Genomic DNA, 26,483 nt, shown 5'->3' on the forward strand with positions numbered 1-26,483 from the left:
CCTCCTTTTCTCCAGGATAAACAACCCCAGCTCCCTCAGCTACTCCTCATCAGACTTGTTCTCCAGACCCTTCACCAGCTTCCTTGCCCTTCTCTGGACACGCTCCAGCACCTCAATGTCCTTCTTGTAGTGAGGGGCCCAACACTGAACCAGTATTCAAGGTGTAGCCTCACCAGTGCCCAGTACAGGGGCACCATCCCTGCCCTGCTCCTGCTGGAAACTCTGTTCCTGATCCAAGCCAGGATGCTGCTGGCCTTCTTGGCCACCTAGGCACACTGCTGGCTCATGGTCAGCTGGCTATCAAACAATACTCCCAGGTCCTTTTCCTCCAGGCAGCTCTCCACCCACTCCTCCCCAAGCCTGTAGCGTTGCATGGGGTTGTTGTGACCCAAGTGCTGGACTTGGCACTTGGCCTTGTTCAACCTCATACAGCTGACCTCGGCCCATTGATCCAGCCTGTGCAGGTCCCTCTGTAGAGCCTTCCTATCCTCAAGCAGATCAACACTCCTGCCCAACTTGGTGTCATCTGTCAATTTACTGAGGATGCACTTGATCACCTCATTCAGATCATTGCTAAAGATATTAAACAGAACTGGCCCCAACACTGAGCCCTGGGGAACACCATCTGTGACTGGCTGCCCACTGCATTTAACTCCGTTCACCACAACTCTCTGGGCTCAGCCATCCAGTTTTTCACCTAGCAAAGAGTACACCCGTCTAAGCCACAAGCCACCAGCTTCTCCAGGAGAATGCTGTGGGAAAGTGTGTCAAAGGCTTTACTGAAGTCTAGGTAGACAATATTCACAGCCCTTTCCTCACCCACTAAGTGGATCACCTTGTCATAGAAGGAGATCGGGTCAGCCAAGCAGGACTTTTTTTCATAAACTTATGCTGACTGGGCCTGATCACCTTGTCCTGCACATGCCGTGAGTTGGCTCTCAGGGTGAGCTGCTCCATAACCTTCCTTGGCACCAAGGTCAGGCTGACTGGACTGTAATTCCCCAGATCCTCTTTCTGGCCCTTCTTGGAGATAGGCATCACATTAACTAACCTCTAGCCAACTGGGACCTCCCCAGTTAGACACAACTGCTGATAAATGATGGAAAGAGGCTTGGTGAGCACTTCTGCCAGTTCCCTCAGTACCCTTCACTGGATCCCATCTGGCCCCATAGGCTTGTGTGCGTCTAGGTGGTGTAGCAGGTCACTAACCATTTGCTCTTGGAACAGAGGGGCTTCATTCTGCCTCCCATCCCTGTCTTCCAGCTCAGGAGCCTGGGGACTCCAAGAACAACTTATTATTAGAGACTGAGGTAAAGAAGGCATTAAGTACCTCAGCCTTTTTCTCATCCTTTGTCACTATGTTTTCTCCAGCATCCGATAAAGGCTGGAGATTCTCCTTAGCCCTCCTTTTGCTGTTAATGTATTTATAGAAACATTTTTTATTGTCCTTTATGGCAGTAGCCAGATTAAGTTGTGGCTGGGCTTTGGCCCTTCTGATTTTCTCCCTGCATAACCTCGCAACACCCTTGTAGCCCTCCTGAGTTGCCTGCCCCTTCTTCCGAAAGTGGTAAACTCTCCTTTTTTTTCCTGAGTTCCAGCCAAAGTGTTCTGTTTAGCCAGGCTGGTCTTCCTCCCTGCTGGCTTTTCTTTTGGCACATGGGGACAGACAGCTCTTGTGCCTTTAAGACTTTCTTCTTGAAGTATGTCCAGCCTTCCTGAACTCCTCTGCCCTTCAGGACTGCCTCCCAAGGGACTCCGACAACAAGGCCCCTAAACAGGCTGAAGTCTGTCCTCCAGAAGCCCAAGGTAGCAGCAGAGCTTATAGCCATCCATTTCAGCACTCCAGCTGTGTGTCATCCCACCATGTTTCCATGACTGCAATTACACTGTAGTTTTCCTGCTGCACAATGCCTTCCAGCTCCTCCTGTTTGTTGTCCATGCTGCATGCATTGGTGTCAATGCTTTTCATTTGGGCCATTGATCTGCCACTTTTTTTTTTGAGGAGAAACCCGAATTCCGAGGTTACTCTTCTCAGGCACTTCTGTGGTTTCTAACACATCAGCAACCCTTGTGACTTTGCTGCCAGGTGTATCTCCATCCCCTACCCCCACTGAGATGGCTAGCGTGCCTCATGCATTAGTACAGGGATATTTCAAATGTGCTGCGTGTCCTCAGCACATTGTGGAGCAGAATGAGGAACCTCGTTAGCGCACCGTTCCTCAAGCACCGGTGTGCCGCCCAATGGCTTATCTCTAGTGAGGCTGGTTTTATCCCTTTGTTCCTTCAAATCTAGTTTAAAACTCTTTCAACGACTCTTGCTAACACTTGCACAAAGTTCCTTTTCTCCCTTTGAGAAAGATGCACCTCATCTCCTGCCAGCAGTCCTGGTGTCATGTAGACCAACCCCTGATCAAAAAATCCCAAATTCTGCCAGTGACACCAGTCTCAGATCCAGGTATGACCAGCTGGATCTTCCTGTGACTTTCAATATCATTTCCTGCAACTAGAAGGATAGAAGAAAAAACTGCTTGTGCTCCTGATCCTTTAATCAGCCAACATGCAGCCAAGAACAACTTTACAAAGATGGCAGACCAAGTTTGAAATTAACATGCACAATAATTTTCTTTTTTAAAGACAAATATTATTATGAATAATAAATAATTATGATTATTTATGACATTCCTCCAGATCAAATTGCATTAATTTATTAATTTTCATTTTTGAGAGCAAAACCATAAAGCTACTTGTTTTGTGGTGTTCTTGAAAAGCAGAGAAGGCATTGTATATTGTGGTAGAATAATGCAGGTAGTCCAGGAGGTAGGAATAAAGAATAAAAAAAAACAAAAAACAAAGACCAGATATTTTTTCGCAGAGAGTGGGCGAGTTTGTATTCAACTGTTTCTAAAGTGTTCACCTTTAGGCAGAGATGGAATATGGAAAATGTCATTAAAAAGGTGAATGTTTTGGGTGACTTGGAAATAACAGATTACAATGGAAATTAATTTGTTTAGCAGCCACTTTCTGCATCATTTTTAACCTTGGAAATATTTTCATGCTTTAAAAGTAAAGAGGCTTAAAATCACTTGAGGCTTTCAAACTGCACATGTCTGAGATAAGAGAGATACACCAAGCAGTACATACCACATATTTTTATATCACACCCAGAGAAAAAGGTCATTCTACTAAGAGGCATATTCCATTTGCAAAATATGATTTATAGCAGTAAAAATGGAATAGAAATACAAAATGTCGTCATAGAAATGTCAATGATCTATCACTACAGACTTACCGTTATTGTCCATCTGATGTACCTGAGTAAGTGATACAGGACTCTTGCAGTTAAGTACTGGATTAGAAAAGGAGAAACACAGGATGAGTCATGTATGATCTTGGACAAATCCTAACCACTTCTCACTTAATGGTTCTTTCTTACATCACATGAATTGATTGTACTCACATCTCTGAAGATGTTGTAGCCAGATGCTGTAGTGATAGATTCAGTTAATACAGTGATTTCTACCTGAGACTTTATGTATAAATTGTTGGACATCTGCTACAAAATGAGATTGTTGGGAAATGGAAATTAAACAGACTGCCTGGTTGACTCCTTGCAGAAATGTCACCAAAAGTTCCAGTAGCTATTTTACCCCTTTAGAGTATTTGTTATTACAGTGACACAGCTATTATAATAGATGTCCAGTTTGTCTTTGCAGTATTCTCCTAAGGAAGCAAAATAATGTTAAATACAGCAATTTTAGTTCTGTTTGTCATACTCTGAGTGACTGTTGGGTAACTTGGGAACATTTCTTTGATGTGATGGAGGCAGTTAGTGCTGATAAATGATTTTTTGGAAGATTTTATTGCCCTCTTTTATTAGATAAGACTATTTTTCCCCGGATATTTACAAACAGTAGACCATTAGCAGAATACAGGACACATCATCTATATGATACTCCGAGTCAAGTCCTTAGCTCATGTTAATGGGCTGATTTATCCTTCTGGAAGGTCTGTCCTACCTCTTAAGTGACAAAGTTATTTTTTTATAGATTACAGTGAATGTGTTCAGTAGACCTTTTACATCAATCACTGTTGTAGAATAGGAAGTATAGTTGGTGAGGTAGTATAAGAGACATACACAGACCTCTATCAGGAATGTTTAGACTTTTCTTGACATCTAACAAGTTATTACAGGATGCCTTTGCAATCCAGAAAAATATCTAAACCAGAGTACCAAACACTCTTCTTGGAGGCTGTGTATGACATGTTCATATTCAAGCAATATGTAATGTTTGAAGTAGGGTTGCAAATGACTAAGAAACAATACAAGCAGATCAACTCTTTCTTAACCAGGTTCCAATGACTGTCCTTATTCCTTCTTCAATGAACTGTGAAAAAATAACCCTTTCATTCAAGGAGCATGGATTTTTGTAAACTGTGGGAGCAAATAAACTGTTATTCAGAGTTAATATGGTAAATGCCTTGAAATTTCAGTTCTATTCATACATATGTAGAGATGTACATGTACGTATACACTAATGCAAATTCCTGTACTCTGGTATTTGAAAAAAGTTTATGTCACCTGCCTTGTTTTTTGAACAAAGTTGGTGCATTTAAAAGTACAATTTAAGTCCAAGGACCTCTCTATCTTCAGCAATATTAGTCAAGTCATACTAGAGTATAGGAGCTGGATGTGACTTTATACACTAATTCAGACTTACTGGATCAGACAGAAAGAAAATGCAGCACAAAATAACTGCCCTGACACTGCCCAGGAACCCTGGCATGAAGCACAGTGTGTTCACTCCAGTGCATCTACAGAGTGGTAACAGACTGGGATGTCCTTCTGAAAGAGTGCCTGATCTATGGGGTTTGGGGTATCTCTTGTGCTTTCTACTGGGAGTGTTGGAGGGAATCCAAGGGAGGAAAGGTGCTGCTGGCATTGGAGGTGATGTGTGCAGGAGCAGCTAGCTGACAGGCCCAGGAGTAGCTTGGTCAAGTGGCAGAACTGCCCAGGTGGAAGGGGACACCTGCAGGGATGTACAGAACAGCAGAGATGCTGCGTGCTGTGTAGCTGTTTATAACAAGCCCTTCTTAGACGTGTCCATATAGGCTGCTGTTATAAAATCTATATTTATTTTCTTAAGTAGCTTTTGACAGTTGTCTGCTGGAGATGGAGGCACATATACCTCGGGGCTGTGCTTGCAAGCAGTTCCTGCAAGGGGAGGGGGCTATTCTTACCCCAGTAAGGCTGCTTATGGTTCCTGCTTCACCAGACGTTCGGTTGTCAGTAAGAAAATGCTGTAGGAGACTGGCATTGTCTGACTGTGGGGTGGCGACAATAGTCTGTATCTTTTGTTCAGTCTAACATGACATGATTTTCCCATCATGCTCACTGCAGAGAAGTGTTTTCCCTCCTTCGCTGCATAGCAGAAATCACTGCTGGTGGTTAATGGCAGGTGGTACCACCAATATCATCCCAGTGGCAGCTTTGCTTCTGCCTCAGGGTCCCATATGGCAAATCCTGTCAGAAACCCCAAAGAGGCTGGGAGGCTTCTTTTTTGTGGTGGTGTATGCCAGCTGAAACCAGTGCGTATTAGTGTCTGAATTTGTCACTCTCACAGGAGATGCAACTGCATGGGTTATCAGTAATTTTGCCCATAAAACAGCATTTCTGTTTTCTACTCAGTGGCCTGATATAATACTACAGTAATGACAAAGCCATTAACAAGCTAAAGCAAAGTCACATGATGGTCTCCATTGCTAGCATGGGTTTACTCTATGATTTACTCTTACTAATCCTGTTTCTGGCTGTCTGCTTTACCTAGTTTGGTTTCTTCCCTCTTTTTAAATAACTTATATTGAACTTTTAAATAACTACTGCTATCTGGATTAAGATTTACATTGTTTGTTACTTCCAAAGCCAAGCATGGTTTTAAAGTTTTACTGTGTCTCCATCCAACACTGGTGCTATTAAAAGTCTGTGTTTTCTGCCCTGGAATTTGTGGTTTTTATTTTACCAGAGAAAGGAACAACATTTAAAAGTCTTTTTGCTGCCTATATAAAGTAAAGGAAGTAGCTGTGTTTGGTACTTTATAAGCAAAGTTGTAGACAAAGTATTTTGTTTGGTGATCTTGCTATGTAAATAGACATGACAAATTTCCAAAACTGTATACAATATAGCTTCTAGTAGAAAAGGAAAAGTCACAGGCTGGACATTGGAAATTCTAAATAATGATTGCCTCTTCCACAGTTACCTCCTTCTGTTGAATATTGCATCAGATAAGATTGTTCCACTACAGTCTAGATATTTTTTTAATTACATAATTAATTGCCAATAAAGATTAGTAGTATATTAACTCTATAGATGATCTGGCTCATTATTAGGCTTTTTGGTTGTAGATGTAAGATTAAAGTTTATTAATATAATTCTTGAGAATCTTTTCTGAAATCCAAGCCACAAAAGCTTAGCTAAGTCTTTTATCACTTATCACCTACATTTGCAGAAATGTAGGAAGCATACCAGCCAAGGTTATCCCAAGAATAGCATTTTCCGAATCACCCATGAGCATTTATTTCTAACAATTACAGTTAATAAGATATTCTTAAATGTTTCAAAATACTGTTATGATCAGCAGGGGACTGAGATACAGTAGCACAAGGCAGATGCGTGAGGCAATATCAAAGCAAGTAAACACATTTTCTGGAGGGATTAATTTATATTCCTTCAGTTTAGTAAATTTTTCTAAGTTTTTTTAAAGAATACTGTGGGTTTGAAGGTCAAAAACCTCTCCATAGTAGAAAATAGAAGTGGAAAAACATTATTTATTTGAGAAGCAGTCCACAGATCCCAACATTTAAGCCTTTGTTTTTAATGAATTATTCAAGTCAGATGTTCAGAGAAGGGATTGGCTCTGAAGACCAGAATTTCTGTCTTTCTAATATTATGGCTGTTGGAAATTTTGTCTTTAAATAGTCATAGGTTGCTTTCTTTCCTTTTTGATGTTTAATATCAAATCATTTCAGGATGTTTTATTTGTAAATATAGGGCACAGAGTTACATTACCAATAGATTTTTGTCCTTTGCACTCTATAGTGTTTCTCAGCTAAAGTCATGAGACTATGATTTAGTCACTATTTCTTTCCATCTCATGCTGCAAGTAGAGGTGATTGAACTTGCAAAATTTCTATCACGATTTTTTTTTCCTCCATTGCTAGATAACTTCTCGTCATGAGTTTTGATTCTGATTTTGGGTTTGGTCACCATCTAATAGGACTGAAAAAGGATTTCAGACTGGGCTCTGGCACATTCTTTTCTTACAACATATCCAGACATTCTGAGGCAGAATTTCCTTTCAGACAATATCTATATAATACATGTCTTGCCAATAAAATAACCAGACAGAATGTAACAGTCATTATATGTCCTATAGAATCACAGAGTCATTAAGGTTGGAAAAGACCTCTATGATCATCTATGTAGTCTTCCATCAGCTAACTCAAGTTACTCCTTATTGCTACAGCAAGCCACCTTAATAAATAATAGGTTTCTTCAGTACAAAAGTAACGAAACATTTGTCTTTTCTACACCCAACAAATTTTGTCTTTTAGTGCTACATAAGATAGCTGGTTTGGAACTCTGCTGAACTAAGCAGACTCAACAAGGTAGAGGTCTAGGTATTTTGAGCCTGTGACTATGTCGAATCCACGTTGTTCAGTCATCATTTTACTGGGAATCCAATACTTTAAACAAGACCTGAGAGCTTAACTGCTTTGTCAGATCTGTCCAGCAGCACACTCATTGGTGCTGTTCATCTCCAACAAGTGTTGTGGTTTAACCCCAGCTGGCAGCTGAGCCCCACACTGCAGCTCACTCCTCCCCAGGGGGGTGAGGGAGAGAATCAAGAGGATAAAACTGCAAAAACTCATAAGCAGGGCTTCATTATACGCAATGGTTACTTGGGAATACAAATGACATAACTTCTAATGTCCCCTCTTTCTCCTCTTTCTGCAGCTTTTATTGTTAAACATGACATTATATGGTATAGGATATCCCTTTGGTTAGTCTGGTTCAGCTGTCCCAGCTGTGTCCCCTCCCAGTGCCTTGTGTACCCCAAGCTTGCTCATAGGTGGGGAAGTGCGAGGGTCAGAGAAGACCTCAATGTTGTGCAAACACTGTTCAGCAATAGCTAGAACATGGGTGTGTTATCAATATTGTTTTCTTCAGAAACCCAAAACATAGCACCCTATAAGCTGATATGGAGAAAATTAACTCAATCCCAGCAAGTTTTTGAACAGTTCTCCGTTTTTTAATTAGCTTGATTTTCTTGTAATTACTTTGTAAATTGGTAAACTATTATTTAGGTGTTCCCTTGACTTAGATTTTGGAGACATTGGAGATATTCCAGCATATGATTCACCTAATGAGTTTGTGAATTCAGGACCCTATAATGTTCATTATGTTAATAGAGGCCATTTTAAGTTTTGCCCTGGTAAAAACCTGAGGAAAATAAGTAAATCAAATCTGTCATAGACCATAAAACATGAAAAAGAAATCAATGAAAGAAAATAGACCTATTCTATTTTTATTAAGACTTTAAAAAGAGTTGATTTAATTTCTTTGCTTTAGTTAAACATTTAAGTAATTTCAATGGTCCTGTCATGAACTACAGGATGACAAGAATTTTTTCCAGGGTAGGATCTGGGACAGGTTAGGATAAATTCTTGGAATGAGACATTTGATTTCTCTTCTCAAATAGACAGAGTAGCCACGCACAGTTCATCCCTTCCTCTATCAGCTAATTTGTAACTGGTCGTCATTTGCTCTGCAGGGAGACTCTGAAGGCAGGGTTATATCCAATTTATGTTACTAATTATCTGAAGTTTAATAGACATAAAAGGCAGCTATGTGGAGCATGCTAGGTGGCGAAACATGAGTATGTTCACTATTCCTGCTGAAGGAACTGGACAAGCTTCTAGTGGCTGGGCAGCCATCAGTCAGGTAGGACAGTGCTGGCCTCCATCAGATCAGTTTCAAGTAGTCCTTGGAAGGTCTGATCTTTGAAATTCCTAGACTGCTCTTACTCTGTTGGTTTTCTTCAAGCCTCATGTATAGTTTTGTCAGTACAACTGGAATCTTGCCAGTACTGTTATGCTGCAGCATCACCATTTTGTTTGTATGTTGCATGTCTTAGCTTTAGCCATCCTGTTGCTGAGTATTGCAGCAAGTAAAGCTGAGCCAAGCCCCCAGACCAGTACTTCACAAAACTGAACACAGTGTTAATAACCCGTGCCAGGTGTTATGAAAAAAGCAGCACACCAAAACTGTGAGTTTTGACCACTGTGCCATATTCAGCCTACAGAAAAGAAAGCTGAAATTAGGAAGGCTAAGTCCAAAACAGCAGTTTCTTTTGGACTACGCAGAAAGAAAAGGTCAGGCCAAGCCTAAGTGCTGGATCCTCTCCTTGCCTCATGCAGCAGGCCTCAAAGGAACAGGTAAATACTGGGTTCTGCCTCCCTGAGATGCCAACATGAAATTCAGTCTCAAAGGGAAGTTTTCCTGCTTCTCTCATACTCAGCTTTTCCCCATTGTGTCTGATGGCCTCCTAAATGGGGATATTGCAGCTGTGTGTCCTGCAGCTGGGAAGAAACTCCCAGCTGTTCAATCTGGAAGGGAGAACCATGCCATCAAGATAGAGCAGGAGTATATGTGCCAGATAAAATTTAAGGTGCCCCTGTTATATGTAGTCTATGTATAAGCATAAGAAATTTGGAATGGTAGTGATCAGGTAGTTTTTGTTTTGAAGGACCTCCTAAAGACGGCAGAGTTTAGGTATAATGTAGGATTTTCTACCTACCCAGAGAAAAATCCCAGTTCACTTAATTGTAGTTTTGTGTTTTGTCCAGAAGGTTACTTGAAACTATTTTAGTTCATCTTCACCATTGCACTCTTCCATTCACAGCTGTCTACATTTTAAATCTCTGGACCCAAATCTCTATCAATATAAATTGGAGAAGCTGAGTGGTCTTCTAAGAGTTTTGCCACTTCTGGAAAAATCCCTGCAGTGGCACCCTGTATTAGACTATTATAGCAGAGTTCAGTTCCTTTTCCTCTGATTCTTGAAATTATGTGCTTTAGTATATTGATGACATATGTATGTACACTTATGATCTGGCAAGGAGTGCAGACATCCTTACATCCTTCCCTGGTTAGTACAGCATAAGCAAATATGTTTAAGGACATTGAGTACAAAAATAGATGGGACAGAGTAAGAAAAGGCAATGGACTGTGGTGAAAATTGTGAAAATCCAGCAGTAAAAACTGAAAGAAATCTCAGAGAGTTGAAACACTGTATTTACAGGTATTTGAGATTTTCTTTGCTGAATTATCTAAAAGGTTTTAACAGATATACTCAGGCCTATTGCACATTCAGAGATAGTCGGCATTTAGCCTAACACACTGATAGCAAGAATCTCACCAGGGTTGTGGGATGCCAAATTTTGTGTCTCTGTTAACATCCTGCTGAAAGCAAGCGTTTAGAGCCTTTTCTGGCAAGCACCCACATTGACTGGCTGGGATACATTTCTGTGATGTTGTTGACACAGCAGCCCAATTTCCTATTGGATGTTTTGTTAGGCAATATTACAAAGACCAATTTACAAAAACGTCTTTCATAAAGTTGTCACTTGCTGTTATAAAAGAGACTGAGGTTTTAGTGTAGGTGTGCATGTTTCAGATAAACTACCCAAAACAAAGATTTTTTATAAGAGTCCTTTTTAATTATTTTTATTTGCCTGAAAGACTTTTCCCCTTCTCTCTCCCAGTTCTCATTTGTACATTAAATTAGGCATTATGTATAAATTATATTACTTTCTTTTCCACTTATTTTTGCTATATTTGTGATCCTGCTGCTTTATGTTATACGTGGGACCAATAAATAGCTATTCTCAAGCACATCTACCTACTATTTGAAAAAGTAGGCAGGTTTGAATTAATATGAATTTACATCCATAAATTATATCTGTGCAACTGTAATGAAAGTAATGTATGATTAGGGCACAGCATAGGGTAAAAATAGATTAATTTCAAGAGGGCTTTAATACCACAGATGTGCCCTCTGCACCTTCTGTGTTAATAAGACAGCTTGACATTTGCCAAAACTTTCTCTTAACTGATGAAAAGACAGCAATTGGTAATCTATGTCTTTTGTTGCCGTTTGGTACTGATGCACTGTGCTGGGAAAGAGTTGCACAGCACTGCACCTCAGAACTGTCTGTTTCTTGTTAATCCATTCCTAAAGGAGTGCAAATTCTGTCTTCCATTCCAGCCATTTAATATCTTTACATTCAGTGTATATGTACAGCTTTATATGTGGTCAGAATAGAAATCAAGCTGTGAAGTTTTTCACTGCCAGTTCTTTGTAATCTTCAAAAAAGCAACGCCTTTTTATTTGTATGTGTACTAAAGAACCTAAAATTAGGTCTTTTCAGACTACGAAAATCTTCTTTTCCTTATAAATGGGACAGCTCCATCACTCGATCTGCTCCAGTTTGTCTTGATTTGGAGAATTATTTAAACATTCCCACTGAAATAACAGGAAAGGCCAAATGGGAAATATCTTATTCTGGCTGTACACTCAGTTTTGCCACCCTGCTGATGAAAAGACAATGAGAAGAACCTGCATCAGACATATAGCTGCAATAAGGGTGTTGGTGGAGGGAAGCTTGATTTGGCACTAGGTGTTTGTACAGCATTGCAGCCAAACTGCTGAATCATGGATGATGGCAGGAACAGTCTCCACCAGACTGCTGGCAGCATTGGCCCAGGCAGCAGGTGATGACTCAGTGCTTTGGACAAGTCCCTTTAGTGCATGTGCTTACATGAAACTTGATATTTTTAAACATCTTATTAGGTCTTCCTGCTGTACAAGAAGAGATGTCACAACCACACACAGCAGACGTGGAAGGGAACATGCCTCAAGTAATGCTATCGCAGCTTTTATCAACAGATGTCATGTCAAGTGTTAGAGCAGCAACAATCTCTAGTTTAAGGAGAGTCCACTGACACAGAGAGATGGAGATATTGTTACTTCATTTGTATCTAGCATTACCAAAATACATAGCACAGACACAATTTAATTATGCAAGAAAGAATAGAGGAAAAGGAAGATTTCAGAAAGCGAGTGACCACATTTTTTACACAGAAGCTTTTTTTTTTTACTGGTTGAAAACAAGTAATTACTATCCACTATGTGAGAAATTATGTCTCATGGAGAAGATGATTCGAACTCTGAAACTGAAGGAAACCAAGGTCACAAGAGAAAAACAGGATATATATTTATTTCTTCACATAACTAAAGAAATTTTGGGGCAAATCACAAATTAGCAAATGCGAAAATAAAATCAAGGATCAGACACAGAATACTAAACTCTGTGGGAAAGAAAATAGGAAATAAAAATAGAATAAACGCCAGATTAAAACTACAGGGAGCGTATCAAAAAGGAATCCTACAAAGCAGGCAAGATTATTACTGGTTGAAAGCTTGCCTTGTTTATAACTGAGCTGTACTGGTTAATGTCCAGCTCCTAAAGACAATTTTAGTAGGGTATAGCTATATGGAAGAGTTTGGTATTGTCTTGTTTTAACATGCTTTGTGGCTGGCATATACAGTGGAGAATGTAGTGCTAGAACACCTCAGGAAAATTATAATCGAAGCTACTGGTTTTCAACGCAGCAAGAAAACAAGAAAGGACAAAGCTGAAGGAAAGAATTCAAAGAGCGGGAGAAAGACAACTGAAGACAAAAATACAGCCTAAGAAAAGGAAAATCAATAACCAAAAAGTTCCCAAAGGCAAGGAAAACCAGATCTTTACTTTTCTTCACGCATTCTTTCACTGCTTGACAATTCTTTATAAAGAATTTAAAAATCTTTCATATATGTTGTTGGTTTGCACCCAGATCCTCCAAGGCATTCAAGAGCCTAAGATCTCTTTAGGATTTCAAGGGAAATTGGACTGCTATACAGGGACCAAAACACCTTAGAGAGCATAAGACTTGAAGGGGGGTCTTTATGGGGTTCTTTTTTTTTTTTCAGTTGCATTATAATTTTCATGATGAAGGCTTGATCTTGTAACATATTTCACTTAATGCAGTTTGCAGCATCTGTGATGGATATCAGGTTTCCTGAAGTACATAGATTCCTCTGGTTCCAAACATTACAAATGTCAGATGTATGTAGCTCAAAGTGGAGGGTTTTTTTTGCCTGCAATAATGTTTCCCTCAAACATTACCTCATTTTTATTGTAGTACAGAATATATTTAACTTTTAGGAATTCCAGGATTCAAGCTGAAATATGACCATCTAAGTTGTCCTTTACTGAGTGAAACTAGAAAAGCAGTATGTAAGTGGAAGTCACCTTAAACAGTTACTCTTTCTGATTCCCACACCATTACTTAGGTTAGGTGAGTCAGTTTAGGTGACTGAGTACAGAAGGTCATCAGTGTGTTGTAGGTTCAATTTTAAGTCACGTTGCCATTTGCAATAAGGAGTGCGTTTGATTCTGACACAGGTTTAGATGATGCACTCCCTTGACCTAAAGGCAATCAAAAAGTGTACACCACCTTACCAAACCTAAGCTATTCAGGATAAACCCCTATAGCCAGGAATTTATAAGTAATGCCACCTTAGGTGGAGATGGGGATTTTCTGACCTTTTCTTATTATCCAGTACAGAATATCCTAGCTGTTGTACAATGTGCATGACTCAGTGGAAATAGACAGCTCAAACATGACCTTAAAAGTACTGTCACAAAATGCCTTTCTGCTGGTTGCATGAGAGTCTTTTTTCTCCGTAAGACTGGCAGTAGTGCTTAATGTTTTTAGTTACCCCATAAATGGTCACAGAGCTTTCAGTGACATGCCTGACAAACTGTTTATAATGTGCAAAAAGATTTGTAAATCAATCCTCAGTACAACTGATTATCAGGTAACTGAGCCACCCAGGTAGCTGAGTTTTGTTTGACTTCTATAACTCCTTGAAATATGCAGAAAGTCCTTCTCCCTCAACCCAGACCACCTTATGTTTTTGCTTGAGTGCTCTGTCCTCAGCATGGGTATAGATGGTTTTGACTGCCTCACACTGATGCCAAAGTGGATTTAGACAATGATGCTGTCAAGTATTACTATGTTGAAAGTAATTCAGAGGAAATATATTATTCTCAAGTGATGTGGAAACAGTGAGAAAAAAATAATTCATAAACATACAAAAGTGAAATTGATTTCCATGAATGTTTCAGCATGTATAGCACTGTGACCTTGTCAAGTGACTGAAGAACGTACATGCTTTATCTTTATCTCCATTCCTTCTGAAACAAAAAGGATTAATAGAAACGAGACTTCTATTAGGTTTTGCACAGTGTTCACAACAGTCTATGCCAGTAAAGCCTACCTGAGTCCTATGAAGAAAGAAATTATTTTTAAATGCAATGGCTCAAGTAACCTTAAAACAATTCCAATAAGGATAAGTTTCTCTTGGTATTTGTCTACCAAGGACTTGCTTAGTAAGTGCATTCAACTTTTGAAAAATAAATATTTGCCATCATATCCCTGCAAACAAGCTAATAAAACAGGAAAAAAAAAAAACAAACAAACAGGGTAACAAATTGATAGAAATGGGGAAAAAATATGGGTAGATAATTTTTTCACTTTAAATATATTTGAGGATACTTTTCTGTGTATTCAGAGTTCATCATAAATCAATAGGTTTTTAGTGTGAGACAACAGAGACAACTGTAATTGTCTGTGTTATTGTATGGCAATTACTTTATACTAAAATTAGTCCAATCTGATACATTAGATGTTCTCATTTTCCCTGAACGATCTGAGAATCAGAGAGGATAAAGGAAAGATATTTATGAAGTGTTTGGTTTTCCAAAAATGCAGTATGTAATAGCTTCTGAGATTTCAAAAATGTCTACAGTAAAGCAGTATCATGAATCTAATTAATGAAGTTAACAGCACCTACACCTTACACTATCCTTCTTTACATGGAACAAGTACCAAGTACAGAGAGCTGCATGAGCTGAGACATGCTGAGAATTCATTCCTTGTATCTGGAGTGTATCGTGGCAGTGACAGCTCCACAAAGAGTATGCATAGCAGTATAAATATGTGCCTTGATCCTGTTCCAACCTCTGTCATAACAGTACTCCAAGGGCAAATGAGATAAGGAAGAAAAGGCTATTGACTAAGGCAAAACTATGACCATAAATAGAGATTTCAAAAGCAATTAAAAATATTTAACAAGGCTTTAAATAATTTGTTTGATATTTACTTACAGGGGGTTTATCATTGTCTTTTGAGTTTAGAGCTTAAATAAACTCACAATCCAAATGACAAATTCTTTTCTCTCGTCTGAATTTTTAAATCATGTAAGCCACAAATTCAACACGTTTCAGGTTCTGGTGCAGGGCTTGTTTTTCCTTAAGAACCTTTTTGGCAATAAAACTTTGTTAAAGTTCTGCCTCATTCAGTTTTTTGTTTAAACATTTCCTGAAGCTGTGGTAACTGCAGCAGTCCATTGCAAAGGCAAAACTTCTGGGGACAGCATTCAGATTAAGGCTGAAAGTATGTAGGATAAAATAAGCAACAGGGAAAGAATGAAGGTGAGTACATGATGGCAAAGTGAGTCAACAAATTCATTACTGCTTTGCTGTTCCACTTCTGAACAGAAGCTATATTAAATTGCATTTAAATTCAGGTCTTGTGAATAAATGTGATCATTTTAGTTTCAGAGGTAATCAAAATAAGACTTATGTATTTGAATTTTCTTTTGAAGAGGGAGGCAACTATCACAGAGCTTGTCTAATATTCTGGATGAATTACTGGTATTTCTTATCGGTATACAAAAAGTGAAAACCATTAGAATAAATGTGCATCAGAAAAAGATCTGAGAAAAACAGAATCACTGAATACTTGGCCCAGGTGTAAATTTTTACGTATATTCCATTAAAAGAGTTACCATATTTTGATTAACTCTTCTAAATGTAACAAGAGTGGGTATATTCAAACCAAAGCCTCAAAAATTATCTTAGGGACTTTGCAGAAAGTAATGCAACAATGAAGGAACATCTGCTAGATATCTTTGGAAAAGCTTTGGCCTATTCAAAGAGAAACAATATAACTTGAGGATTGTCATTAACTTCAGAGAGGTTCTTTGATGACATCTGAGAAGAACTAGAAGCTTTGAAGCTGAATAGTAGAAAAGATGTATGAATTGTGCTCTGAGTATACTGCCATTGCACCGTTATTGCCGCATTTATTATAATAGGTGACCTTCGAAGGAAATTATCCTGCCTTGCTGCCAGAAGCAATCTTTGTAGCAACATATGGAAATGCAATAGATTCTACAAATCCACAAAGGCTGATTAGTCAGGATCTTGAAAGATTTTATCTTGAACTTAGCACTCCATCTGATCATTTGGGTCTGCTAACGGCAAAAGCCTGGGTGCACAGTGATTGGTTAAAAAAACCCACAAAATCAAAGATATTATGGATCCAGGCACTAAGCTAAAAATAACTTTACTTCCCTGAAGATCAAAATTACACAACTTGTACATTTCACCTTTTCATTAACATGAACACTTTTAATAATTATGGTGTATAAATACAATAAGCTAATGAAAAGTCTCAAAACAAACAATTCCACTATACCTCTTCAAACAAAATAAAGGTCATCAAGCAAAACATCACAAAAATACTTAGTCAAACTAAAAAAAAAAAAGAACAAAAAGAAGGATAAACAATCCCTCAAATATAATTTATAAGGACTCTGAGAAGAAAGAGACACTATATGACAAGCATAAGCTCTGTTTATGTTTTTGTTGCTTTCTGCATGATTTCGCCAGTAATAAGACTAAGTAATGACAGTTGCCTCCTATGTACAATGCTTTAGTCCCTGTGGGTATTGCATGCATTAAAATACCCAGAGAAGTGCGGCCTAATAGGTGACACTTCTACAGAGTTCTTGGAAGCATGTTCAAACTAAGGAATTGTTTTACAAACATATGGAATTAAAAATATATACATATATATTGCAGTTGTATTGGCATTGAATGGTCTACAAGTAGAATTCTCATTAAGTTGTCACTTCAAAGCAGTATTAGACAAGAAGAAAGGTTGAACTAAAAGCAAAGGTAGAAATAGACATCGACCCGAGCTTCACTCAGAAACAGAAGAAAATATGTTTTGGTGTCTCATAATGAATAATGCTTTCCCCACCTACAAGGAAAGATACTAAGGGCTTAAACCAGATGTCCTGGTTTAGCCCCAGCCAGCAACCAAGCACCGTGCAGCCGCTCACTCACTCCCCCCTGGTGGGACGGGGGAGAGGATCAGAAGAGTAAAAGTGAGGTAACTCGTGGTTTGAGATAAAGACTGTTTAATAGGTAAAGCAGAAACTGCACATGGAAGCAAAGCAAAACAAGGAATTCATTCACTCCTTCCCATGGGCAGGCAGGTGCTCAGCCGTCTCCAGGAAAGCAGGGCTCCACCACGCGTAACGGTGACTTAGGAAGACAAACGCCACCACTCCAAAATGTCCCTCCTTCCTTCTTCTTCCCCCAGCTTTATATACCGACCATGACGTCATGTGGTATGGAATATCCCACTGGTCAGTTTGGGTCAGCTGTCCCGGCTGTGCCCCCTCCCAGCCCCTTGTGCATCCGGCAGCGCACGGGGAGCTGAAAAAGTCCTTGACCAGTGTAAGCGCTACTTAGCAACAACTGAAACATCTCTGCAGTATCACCGCTGTTTCCAGCAAATCTCCAAAACACGGCCCCATACTAGCTACTACGAAGAAATTTAACTCTATCCCAGCTGAAACCAGGAGACCAGACAAAACTGTTACAGAGATAAAACGGGAAAAAAGAGAATTTTGGGACAAAATATATTTATATTTAGATGATTTCACCAACCCACTAGGATGCCTTGGCAACGGTGCTGATGGCTCATGAGATGATTGCTCATTTCTTGTCATACATTGCCCTTCAGGATTAGTTGCTCAGCGTGAAAAAGTAGATCTGGGAGAGGTTCAGGTCTTCACTATGGGAAGGACATGATCAGAGTCATAATCACATATCCCGACCAAAATGATGGAAGCTGAGGCATTGGATAAGCAAGTTCTCACTGGTGTGTTTTGTACATTTACCTGCCCATCTCCCTATCTCAGCTCCACTCACTGCTTTACATTTCAGCTCTGTTCATTACTTCTTAGCAGCTTGTGAATGATTGTGGTCTTCCTTGAGGGGTCAGTGGCAAATGTGATCTTGAAAGAATTGGCCAACATATATGATAGCTAAGTTTCAAGGCTAAAGAAAAGTATTTCCCAACTACTGCCCTTTTTAAAAGCCCAAAAAGCCTCTCCAGTTCAGAAACTGTTCACTGTTCCTCTCCATGCAGGTTTCAGTGCTAAGCGTTCACTCTTTTTAAGGAGACAGGCTAATCTAGGACTCCTTTCCGTTGAGTTTTCACTTAATTTTTTTGTACCAAATCATAGCAGCTTACGAATTCTTGTAAATCATCTTAACTTTATACATAACTGTAGCTACCTTTCTTTAGACAGTTGATCCACTAAGTGAAGCCTAAACATACTGTTCATTGGTCATTGAGAAGGTGTCTTTTCAAATTGCTGAAGGTTAGGTAAGCCTGACTAGAAATCTCATTAATAGGATTTTTGCAGCTCTTCTCCACGTAGTTTTGCAAGTCTCCCCTAGGAAAAAACCTACCCTTCTCACAGGGGCAGAGGTATTTCACACACCATGTTTCTCAGACTGCCTGCTTTGCCCGCTTTGTTGAGCTAAGCCTAACTCTTCTCTGATGTTAGAAGCACTGCAAGAAAAAAGCAACATGCTTAACCAACATTCCCACAGCAGGGTTGGGACCGGGGGCCTTCCTGAGAAGCTAGGCTGAGAAACAGAGTAAGGGCATAGCGTTTTCTTGTTCACACTTATTCCTGTATGTGTTCAGACACATAACATATAAAAGAAATTATTGTTGTGTATTAGATATATTCACAAAATAGATCCTTTTTTAGCACCTAAGGAGACCAGGAAATGTCCTCCAGTGACAGATTCTAGGTACTTTATCTGGTGTCTTAAGGGGTCATCAGTAGAGTTGTACAACCAAATAATAATGTCAAGTATATTTTATTTGCAGACTACTTCTTATGTACTAAAATGTGTATACGCAGGAAGCTATTAAGTAGTAAACTATTACAAATTATTGTGGGCATGAAGTATCATAAGCTTGGCTTGTCTGATGAGCAAACCACATGGAATAAAAATGCTCCTAAATTCTGCTAAAGACTAAAAAAGCTGCTTGAAATTATTTTGGAGTATAATAAACTATGATCAGTTATTCATTGCTGGATATCTTGGCCTATTATTCAGTCCAGTGTAAATGCAATTGTCTTCCTGTAATGGTATGTGTAGCATTTCACAGCGATAAGCAGATTAATGTATCTCTCAAAGAAAATTACGTTCTATTGTACATTAGCAAAAATGAAGTAAGCTCAGCTTTCATTACAGACAGCCTCAGACTCTGACATGAGAGGGCAAGAGGGGAAGGAGATGGTGCTCTGATGCCCAAGTCCCCTCTTTGGCTGCCTTTCAGCACTTAATAGACTCACAACTTTTGTCTTGCAAAAGACCCCCTTCCTCTTTCTATCTAAATATCAATTACATGTTACTGGTGATAAGCACAATGGTTTGTTTTTTCCTGGCTGGACTAGTGACTGGTTACTTCCTAAATACATTTTCTTCACCATCTACTAGTCATCAGTGTTGGGAATCTAGTTTACGTTTTGCCTGACAATAAAGGGATCTAACATGATTAGCTAAAAATACACTTTATATCTTGCACAAAAGCCTTCCCAAAAGAGCTTTACCTAATAAGGAAATTTATTACGTATTTGGAATCATTGCTGGGGGTTTATGAATCTGAATGTTTGTTGCATATTTTAGTATCTCATCTCTTACTCTTGCTATATATGATGACATTGTGGGAACAGATGTATACATAAACCCATGAACCTCAGAAAAATCCATAAGCCCTGGTGATAACAAGATAAGCCCAATACTATCAGTGCATCAGTAACACATCTTTAGGACAGGGATTTGCTGTTATTTATTCAAAACAAATGTTTGTGTCTAAAACAAACCCATCATGAGATTTTTCTCTAGTGAATTGTATCCATTCTCTTGAGCTGAAAAAATACGCAGCTAACTCAATAAAATCTTCTGCAGAACTCAGCTGAACATAACCCACTCTAATGCAATTATCCATGTTTCATTTAGAAGAGTGATCCTTCTGATGGCTCAGAGTATTTCTTCTTTAATAAGTGAAAGCATTTACATTTCATTAACATGCAGAGTTTCCTCAGAGTGTTTTGTGAGAATGAAAAAAAAGCAACCCAACCCAAAGAATCCAAACCCAATCCTTTGTGATAACTCAGCAACAGTAATAATATAGTGAGTCAAAATGTTACACTGGAAGAAATCTTTTTTAAACTTAGATATATTCAATCTGTTCTTTGCTTATGTACATACAAAATGAGAAAAGTGTTATTAATTTAGGTTACAGATTCTAAGAGTTCTTACTGACAAGCCAGTAGGAACCTTTATGAATTATCAGTAAAGTATGCATGATACTATCATATGGTAAAGAATTCATTATGTTTTCAATGCTACAGTATGATAAAGAGTGGTGGTGGTATGAAAAAGGGGTGGTGACCCCTTTGTGAGAATCCCTAAATGGCTGTGTAAGCAATCTCCTTTCTTGATTTCTGTACACAGTGTTGACAGCATAGATGTGCAGTAGATATCTTCAACATGTTAAAAATTTTCTAACAAGGCCCTATTTTAAAGCTGTACAGTTGGATAAAATTGCATGCAGGGTCTAGTAATAAAAATATTCTATTATTATTAATAATAACATTATTAATATTATTATGAATAACAATATTCAGGCTCCTTCTTCTCTGAGGCCAAAGAGTTCCTATGCGTACAGTGGGTGCTTGAGTACATACAAGACTTCTAACAACTCCTGCGTTCCCAGCAGCAAATAAACTGAGAGTCCTTACATGTGCCCTTACATGGGTCAACATGATGCAGGATGAGGTACTGGTGGTGGTATGAGCAGCTGAACAACAGTTCTCAGTGTTAGTGCCAAATGGATGCATGGTACCCAGGAGCTGCAGAGCACCATGGTGGAGCTAGCTTCAAGGGTGTTGGGCATAGTGTAAATAGAGGCTGCTTCACTATTATCACACTGAAGTATTGATTACAGGTCTTATTCTCTTGTAGGTTCATCAGTTAAAAGTACAAAACTGCATTCATGGAAGAGCAGTGCAGAGATTTTTCTCCAATGAAATATCAGAAATAGTGTTTTCTCATGTGCCCCGGTGTGTCTGGGGGGATGGGAAGCACTTGCTGTGGATTTTATGGAAAATTAAGGATGACAAGTAAGACATAATAGACACATTTCTATTTTTTCTGGACTCTTTATTGAGGTAAGAGTCACTTTACATTCTGCAATCACAACTTTTCTTGTTCTTTCTGGCACAGCTTGTTTGCATATGGCTTACAACTTCTAAAGTTTACACTGCACAAAATACTTGCCTCTGGGAAGGAAATATTCTCTTAAATGTATGTCTGAATGCTTTCGTTCAAAGAGGTTCTGCCTTCTAGCACTGACTAACAGAGCAATGAGAAAAACAAGATGGAGTTCACAAGATAAACAGTGACATTTACCTTCATGGTTACATGACATGTAATGACCTTCACGACCTTCTGCTCTGGTTATCCTTCAGCTTTCACTATTGAAAGTGGTCTTTGGACCTGAATTAGGGGATAATGGGTCAGCAGGACATAAAAAAAAATTCTTACTGAACAACAACCCTTCTTAGCCACTTTTTCTTAATTGTAATGAGACTTGAAAGGAACCTACTTTGAAACAGAGCAAAATAATTTTACTCCTAAACTCCTATGTGATGAAGTATTATGCTTATAGTGTTCTTCAAGAGTTTTTCCAGCCACCCCAGAATCCTGAAGGCATGGTATCTGTATGGTCAAGCTGTATGGTCAAGGAGAGGAAGATTTCTGTCAAACTTTTCTCTAGTTCACTCATGGTTTTGAAATTTTTTTTTATGTGGGAGGTGTGGTGGTGGTCAGCTGATTTCCTTTACATGCACATGTCATTAATATAGCCAATGTTAATCTAAAGCAAAAGATTTTCATTATGTTTTCCTAATATGATCCTTCTGTGACCATTACTAGCTAGCGCAAATTAGGTTACCTGTGGAAGTTGTTCTGGTTTTCTGAATTGAGCAATTCAGATTTGAGAGAAGCAGTCAAAAGTGTGGAAGACCATGCATTCTTAACAATTGTATCTTTTTTCTGCAGAAATATAGGGCCTGTAGTTTAAAGTCTGATTTGCACAGATTCAAGATTTAAATATTTATATAAACTAGATAGACCAACAGAAGTTACATATTAGAGAAGAATGAAAGAGAAAGAAAAAGATGGATCTAAAGCTCTGCAAGTCCAGTTTGCTGCAGAAAACTTTGATATGAAGTCTTGCTTATCAATCAGCAACAGGGTGAAATAGTACACAGAAAGCAGAAAGCATGTGATAGCCGATGAAAAATTTGAATTTACTCTTTGCTTTGCAAGAAGCTACATATGAACAAGAACAAAAATACTATGCCACTTGGAAAAGCTGCTGTCTGTGACTCAGCTCAGTGGAACACCAAACCTTGTGGCTATGTCACTCATGACAGATTCCAGAGTGACTGTGCTGCTGTGCCAATGAGAACTAATCCTGGATGATTAGGTAGAGTTAAATGTGTACCATGCATGGCTTACCATGAATACAGACAGTTCTCTGAACCTCAGTGTTTGCAGATATTGTAAATTTTTATATATGGCTTTCAAGAAAATAAGTTCTATGTACAAATGCATTGTAGACCTTACTGTAAGTAATGTAGTCCTTGAGAGCAACAGACATGTAACACTTAACCTGTTTACTAAATGTATCCCAACAGCTACCCTTAAATAACAGTAGAGGTGGAATGGAAATCAACAAAAATTTGTGCTACTTCGGCAAACTCTGAGCTAGGGGTGAGAATTTGTTCTTGCTTTGTACTGAGGAGTCAATACAAGCTACTTGATTGTAAGGACATCCTGAAAGTTTTAACTTTGGAGTATGAGGTTTTATTATATTCCTGCCTGCACCTTCATTGTTATTCAAGCACCATCTTCTATATTGCTCTTGACAAAAAAATCCTACAATGTAGATTTAATAGTTGTATTTATCTGTTAATTCTTTCTTATAAAATTGTCAGTGATAGCTTCTTGCTGTCAAAGTTTTAACCTGCATAATAAACTCACCCCAAAGTAATTGCAATTTAATAACCTAATGTATTGTTACTGAGTTGTATTCTTGAACGTTAGGCTGAGGTCCTAAACCTTTCATTGTTTTCAGGAGGTGAAAGCCATGTTACAGGTCTGTAGTTGTCGCATAAAGGCAAACCTGAAATGCACTGGTTAGATTTAATGCAGGAGTAGACATGAAGAGATACTCTAGTTTGCAAATAGGAAATTAATCTTCTGAAAATGTGGCTACTGTGGTGGAAATTTTGCAGAACTTGTCACTACAATGTTCATCATCCCTTCTTACTTCGACACTCAGTCTGTAGTCATGCAGTCTGTGTTACATTGCAGGGTTGTACAATATATTCTGCAAACAAAGGGTCTTACATACTGTTACACTTCATCACAATCTAGTCCAAATTCAAATATATTTGCTATTCTGTAATAATTTGAAGATAATGTAAGTGCTACACTATTCTGACTTCTCTTGTAGTGTCCTTAATGGACCAAAAGAAAAAAAAAAAACATAGTTATACTTCTGCTGCATATTGCCCAAATTCAGGGGTAACACTGTGCCATTTGTGATAAATTTTTCAAGTCATTTTATCTTTAGAAAAAATATATGTACACTTCTGTGAATTTTATTTTATGCAGAATCCAGAGACATTTCACTGGAAATAATCACTGAAGTATAGCATTAAAATAATGACATTCACATGATTTGGAAAGGTTCAGGACAGAGCCTGAGGTTAAAACTTCAACCTTCACACTTTTTGCTGTAAGTACTGATACACATATGAGCAAACCATTTCTTACTCCCTGTAAAATCTCCCCTATTAACAGTCTTGTCATCATTTTACTGGTCACTTATGCGGTCCCATACAAACATAACTAAGGTATGTTCACTTCTCAATACATTTCCAAGCCACTACTTTCTCTCTTGCCTTATGATGGGTTAATGGTGTATGAATCACCTCATTAAAAACCTCTCTCTAATGCTGCTGCTAAATCCAATATCAGTTTTCTTCTTCAGCCTCAGGCCTTTTTTCTTTTCTTTTTCTTTTTTATTTTCCACATGAAAATGCATCTTTAGAGTCCAGCACTGTACAATGCATAACATTAACAGTGTTATTACCATACATTCATTGGTATAATAATAATGCTTCCTGAAGGTTTCAGGAATTTGTTTTAGCCTCAGACTAGTCAAAGTACCTCTGTCAATATTTAATCTGTATTGACTCATGGCTTGATTACAATGCATAATGCTGACCACATCAATCTTCCCATAAAGCCTGGCTTCTGCTTCTGACAAAACTCTGTTGATACATTTGATTCATCCTGACATTGCAAAGCTGAAAAACTGCTGAGATTTTCACTATCTATAAATTTGTGTATACTATTACCCTGAAAGGGCACACAGCAAGATCCTGCTAGGTTAATTTCTGCTTCTGCTTGTCCTTTTTTGTTTTAAATGCAAAAATGAAACAAAGCAATAACAAACATACAAAACCACGTAAGGGTCTAGAAATAGGCTTTAAATTATATCTTCTCTTGTGCACAACTTCTCCTTCCTCACAGAAACCTGAAGTAAACCAATAAAACCTCAAAGCCTTTTTTTACCTCTTCTGGCATTAAACAATTGTTCCCAGCAAAAATCTTGGTATGTGCTTAACTTCGTAATATCACAAAGTCCTTTGCCGAAGAGGTATATGTTTAGGTTCTAAAAGGTTTTGTTGAGCTATGCCCAAGATTACTTGCTGTTTTATAATCTAAAGTATTATAAATTGCTATGCCAGTTTGCTGTCTTGTTTTTAAAAGTAAAATACAAATTTGCAATAATAGAAACGCACTTGTGCATTTTATCCACATATTACTTTCCCTTTAAGGGATGATCTCTAAATGCAGTTCATTTGTATGAAAACTAACACACACATTCACATGCATACTGAATCACAGTACATCAGACTGTCTCTGTTCTGGGGTTTGGATCAGATTTTTAGTAGATGGGAGAGTAGATGGTGATTGTCTGAAAAATGCTAAAATCTATTGTATGCAAGTATTAATAAACACAGAACTGATTTGCTGGAAGACAAATAAATTCAAAAGGCAACAGGTTAAAACAAGTATAAGACAATGAACTCACTGCCGCAGATATAGTTGAAACAAAAGTCTCAGACTTAAAACAGAAGATTTGGATGTGTCTTACGTATTTACCCTTACAGAAAAAATGTTCAAATATATAGCAACTTCTGGTTAAGAAAGCAGTAGATTAAACAAGATGTATCCCCATAACTGTCTTCATGCAAGCTCTTGCTGTAGCAGATGTACACAGAAATTCTAGCAGAAGAAAGAGCTGGTATATCTATCACTGTTGAGCAGAAATAAATGGATAAGCATCTGCTCTGCTATTTTCTATTCAGCTTTGCTTAGAAAGTGTAAGAGCAGGTTAGAGTCACAAATATGTTTCCTATTCATTACAACAGAATTTTGTGGTAGCTTCTAGAAATTTACTGCGATGTACAAAATAAAATAGTTAGAAATAACTTTTATTGACTAAATATTAGATCTTTAAAATGGATCTGGAGTACAAAAGTTGTTACTAACTAAATGTGTACTGCTTGATATTCATTTTTAGGCAGTCTTTTTCTAGGAGTCAATTCTGCTTTGGCTGATATCCCATATAACTTCATTGACTCAGCAGTGATTGCATGTATGTCAACTCAAAATTGAAGACTGTATTTGGCCCAAAATATCTATGGGACAAATCACTAACTAGTGTACATTAACTTGAACTGACCAGCTTTGACTTATATCAACACAGAGACTTTCCTTTATTTTTGCAATACATTTACTTTTTCACTTACCTGGGAGTGGTGATTACACTTGCCTCAGCAGATTTCTAGTCAGCACGGCATATTTGATTGAGGGTCTGAAATTAGTGATATATAACAATAACTATTCATTGTTGCATTGTCTGCATAATTTATTTTTCTCTGGAAAATAGAAACAATATTAAAAAATCATGCTTGTACAATCAATCTTATTATTGTAATGATGCT

The 26,483-nt window shown here is 38.3% G+C and overlaps 1 long non-coding RNA gene across 1 annotated transcript; it reads right to left on the bottom strand.

Annotated features, from left to right (window-relative positions):
* Nucleotides 1–17,698: 17,698 nt before the first annotated feature.
* Nucleotides 17,699–23,074, bottom strand: LOC135310436 (uncharacterized). The gene is made up of 3 exons (XR_010370494.1): nt 22,349–23,074; nt 21,805–21,891; nt 17,699–18,097 (listed from the first exon to the last, which is right to left on the bottom strand). It is a non-coding gene; the product is annotated as an uncharacterized LOC135310436 (long non-coding RNA).
* Nucleotides 23,075–26,483: the final 3,409 nt, after the last annotated feature.

Source organism: Phalacrocorax carbo, chromosome Z (genome assembly GCF_963921805.1).
Source record: "Phalacrocorax carbo chromosome Z, bPhaCar2.1, whole genome shotgun sequence".
Taxonomy (NCBI): domain Eukaryota; kingdom Metazoa; phylum Chordata; class Aves; order Suliformes; family Phalacrocoracidae; genus Phalacrocorax; species Phalacrocorax carbo.